The sequence below is a fragment of the Octodon degus genome, unplaced genomic scaffold (assembly GCF_000260255.1).
Source record: "Octodon degus isolate 3935 unplaced genomic scaffold, OctDeg1.0 scaffold00238, whole genome shotgun sequence".
NCBI classification, from domain to species: domain Eukaryota; kingdom Metazoa; phylum Chordata; class Mammalia; order Rodentia; family Octodontidae; genus Octodon; species Octodon degus.
This window is the reverse complement of record NW_004524814.1, coordinates 2,869,810-2,874,627: the sequence shown is the minus strand read 5'-3', so window position 1 is coordinate 2,874,627 and position 4,818 is coordinate 2,869,810.

Genomic DNA, 4,818 nt, shown 5'->3' with positions numbered 1-4,818 from the left:
AAAGAAAGAAAGAAAGAAAGAAAGAAAGAAAGAAAGAAAGAAAGAAAGAAAGAAAGAAAGAAAGAAAGAAAGAAAGAAAACTACAGGCCAATCTCCCTAATGAACATGGATACAAAAATTCTCAGTAAGATACTGGCTAACAAAATGCAGCAAATCCTCCAGAAGATTATACACCATGACCAAGTGGGATTCATTCCAGGGATGAAGAAATGATTGAGCATAGGTAAATCAGTAAATGTAATATACAATATTTACAGAGCCAGATATAAATATTATATGATAATCTCAGAAGATACAGAAATAACTTTTGATAAATTCCAGCACCCATTCATAATAAAATCTTACAGAAAATCAGAATAGATGGTCTTTATCTTGATCTGATAAGAGCCATCTATGACAAACCAACAGAATACTAATATCATACTAAATGGACAAAACCTGAAAGATTTCACTCTAAAATGAGGAACAAGACAAGGATGCCCACTAACACCATGCCTATTCAATGTAGTTCTTCAAACATTAGCCAAAGCAATTAGACAAGAGAGAGAAATAAAAGGAATAAGGATAGGAAAGAAAGAAGTGAAATTATGATTGCTTGCACATGACATAATAGTCTACATAAGAGACCCCAAAAACCCCACCAAAAGACTTCTAAATTTAATAACCAAATTCAATAGCATAGCAGGATAGAAAAATCAAGACTAAAAAAATCAATATCCTTCCTGACACAAATAACAAACTTACTGAGACAAAAAAAATTAGGGAAACAACACCTTTCACAAAATCATCCAAAAAAATTTGAACAACCTAGAAATCAATTTAATGAAGGATGTAAAAGATCTCTACACTGAAAACTATAGTACTTTGAAAAAGGAGATTGACTCAAGTATCAGAAAATGCAAAGATGTCTTTTTCTCTTGGAAGAACCAGTGTAAGAAAATGGCCATATTCCAAAAACTGTTATAAAGATATAGTGAGATGCCAATCCAAATTTCAATAGCATACCTTCCGGAATTAGAGAAAACAATTCTAAAATTTATTTCTTTTAGTTTGCCTGTTTGTTTTTAGTACCAAGGATTGAACTCAGAATCTTGCATTTGTCATTTGGTGTTTATGCCACTGAGCTATCTCCCTGGCCTTAAAATTAATTTAGGGGCTGGTGAGATAGCTCAGTGGACTAAGTGCCTACTTAGGCAAGTGCAGGGACCAGAGTTCAATCCTCAGCACCATATGCCATGCCAACCTTGCCCTCAGGTGCAACGAGCCAGCCACTGAGTCCAGGAGTGGTGGCACATGCCTATAATCCCAAAGATGGGGAGGCTGAAAACAGGAGGATCACTATAAGTTTGAGCTGTGTAGTGAGACCCTGTACCAAGTACATTAAAATATTTAGACCCAGAAGAGCCCTAGCATAGCAAAGACAATTCCAGATAACCAAGGCAAGGCAAGGACATCATAATCTAACCCAGCATGGCTTTCTGGACCCGCTCCCAGGGTGCGCTAGTTGGTGACAGAGATCCCAGGGCTGGGGAGGCTGAAAACAAGAAGATCACTACAAGTCCAATCTGCATTGTGAGACCAAATACACAAATGGAAAAAAAAAGAGTAATAATTTCTATTCTTTTTAAAAATGTATTTGGTTCTTACAGGGTCTTACTATGTAGCTCAGACTCAGGGTGATCCTCCTGCTTTCAGCCTCCTCCTTCAGTGCTGGGATTACAGGTGCATGCCGCTAGACCAGGACTCTGGCTGGCTCAGCCCACCTTGAAGGCAGGCCTGGCATGGTGCCCAGGATCAAACCGTGGTTCTTGACCTAGCCTAAGCATGCCTAAGCTTTAGTCCATTGGGCTATCTCACCTGCTCCAACAATTTCTTTTCTGCTTTCATGTCATTTTTTAAGATTCCGTATATTAGGACATACTTGTTTTTCTGAGCCTGGTTTATTTCACTTAACATGATGATCTCCATCCATATACCTACAAAAGATATTTTGTTCTTTACAGCTGGGTAATAATACTGTTTACACACATTACATTTTCTTTATCCACCCATCTATTGATCAGCCCCTAGGTTGGTTCTGAACCTTGACTATTGTGAATGAGTCACAATAAACATAAGTACACAGGTGTCCCTACAGTAGTATGCTGACTTTAATTCATATAGGTCAGTTAAGGAGTGGCATAGCTGGGTCATACAGTAGTTCTGCTTTTTGAGGAAACTCCACATTGATTTTTTAAAGGAGTATTGTCTAAAAAGAAACACAGACAGACAGGTAGGCTTCTCAAAGAGGCAATGAAGACATTCTGAAAGAACTTATTGTAGACCTGAACCCAGAGAAATGTTAAAGGGAACATTGCAGGCCATAGAGAAGTGACACTCAAACAGAATGATTCCATGAGAAGAATGTTGGGGATGCTCACTTGAATTTATAGCTGTGGATACCGGTGGTGTTTATGTAACCACACAAGGCTCATAGAATTACAGTATGGACTACAAAGGATGGATTTACCTTATGGAAATTATAGCTTAATTAAAAAAAACAAAAATAATTTGATCACATATTTTACAAGTCTTTCCAGACTTTTATGCTCTAGGATTGATTTACATGTCTATTCTGTGCCAATAACACTATCATATTGTATTAATAACACTGTAACAACTCTTTCAGTCCTGTTAGTGAAGTACACAAATTTTGTTCTTTTTCAAATTCATTTTAGTTATTCTATATTCTTCATATTTAAAAATAAATTTTGGGGCTGGCCTGATAGCTCAGCAGAGTAAAATGCCTGCCTCTGCAGAGCACAGCAGCTGGGGTTTGATCCCTAGCATGCTGTGCTGGCCCTGCCCATGGGTCTCACTGAGACAGTGATTGAGCCTGGGCATGGGGTGCGCACCTGTAAACCCAGTGCTTTGGGAGGCTGAAAACAGGAGTATGAATTTGATCTACATAGTGAAACCTTGTAAATCCTGTCCTAAATATTAATTAATTAATTAATTAATTAAATTTGATAGCTTCTACAAAACATGCTGTAGATTGCATAGAATCTATGGATGATTTTGGGATAATTGACATCTAAAACAAGTCTTTTAATTAGTCTATTTAGACTTTACTTGATATCCCTCAGTGCATTATATTTAATAAATCAAAACATAAGTAATTTACATGTCTACCTATAGGGCATTTGTTAAGTAAAAGTGTTGCGTATGCATACAATGAAATATTACTTTGTTTCTAAAATCTTTGAGTACTCCACCAGGCATGGTATGCATGCCTGAAATCCCAGTACTGGGGAGGTTGAGGCAGGAGGACCACCCTGAGTACGCACTATGTAGAAGGGGTTCATCATTCAGAACTCCCGTGAGAAAAAAGTGAAGTGAAGTCAAATTACAGACCTTATTTTCCTGTTATCCTACAAAATGATTTGCATTGTTATAAAAAGATAGCAAATCCTGAGTTCAATCCCCGATTCTGAAAAAAAAAACTTAAAAAAGATAGCAAAAGAACCTGAGCTTTATCATTTTTAAACAAACAAGAAACAAAGTGAAAAGTTGTGCTAAAAGCTTTAAAAACAGCGAACAAAAATTCCAGAAGTCCAGGTGCAGTCCTGCATCATTTCTAGGACCACTCCACCTCCACTAAATAGTACTGAAGATACACTATAAGTCTGAAATCCTGAGGATTCTGAGAAATACGCACTAATTCAAAAAAGAGAAGTAGATGTGAAAGCACAAGGAGTAACGTAGTTCAATTAATTGAAATCAGAGGGAGCTTCAGAATTTTCAAAAAGGAAAACTGATAATGTACTTGAAATGAAGGATAAAAGGGTGCATACTTACAGCCTTGTTCTATAGATCAGAAAACTTATGCAAGACAATACATATTAACATATCAGCTGATCAAATTACTTAATGTGAAAGAAATCTTCAAACACTCTATCATTAAAAAAAGTCAATAAAATAAGGAAAAATCAGGATGGCTTCCACAATTTCCACAGAAACAACACTTACAGAAGACAGTGGAGAAATAGTGGTTTCTGAGGCTTAAAGAACCTGGCACAACTGAACTATTTAATCAGATTTAAAGGCAACAGTCATTGTTTTTTAATATAAAACATTCATATATAGCAGTGAAATCATACCAGACAAGAGATAAGTAGAAATAAATATTGCAGGAATGTCTTCTAGATACATTTTAAAGGCTGCTGATAGATAAATAGATGATAGATAGATAGATAGATAGATAGATAGATAGATAGATAGATAGATAGATAGATAGATTAGATAGATTAGATAGATGATAGGCAAAACAACAACAACAACGAAGAAGTCAAAACCTTTTACTAGTTCTTCCATTGGAAGTATCATTGGTATTGTTATTCTAAGTGTACTGTAAAACAAAGTGAATGAATGATCGTGTTAGTGAGAACCAGGATGTTTGCCACAAATGAAAGGGGAGTCAAGATTAAAGAGGTGAAGTATCTATAGTCTTGAATTGATGTCATAGCTGTAAATTCTGCATGTTATCTTCATTTGTAACACACACAGTTCAGTTCTGTTCATCAGGAAAAAAAATGCATGCATAATATCCAAGCCACTTGAGAAACAAAAGACACGAAAATTGCAGCAGAAAATGCATGAGATAATCCTACAACATTCTGTCAAGCCAGAAACAAAGACTACTGAGGAAAAACACAAAAGAGCCAAGACCATCTAAAATTTTTTTCCATCCAAAAGTGATTTGAGAATCAACAGTAACTACAATGGATTGGAAAAGCAAACCAAAATTTGAACATGAAATGACAATTTTTTAAAAAATAA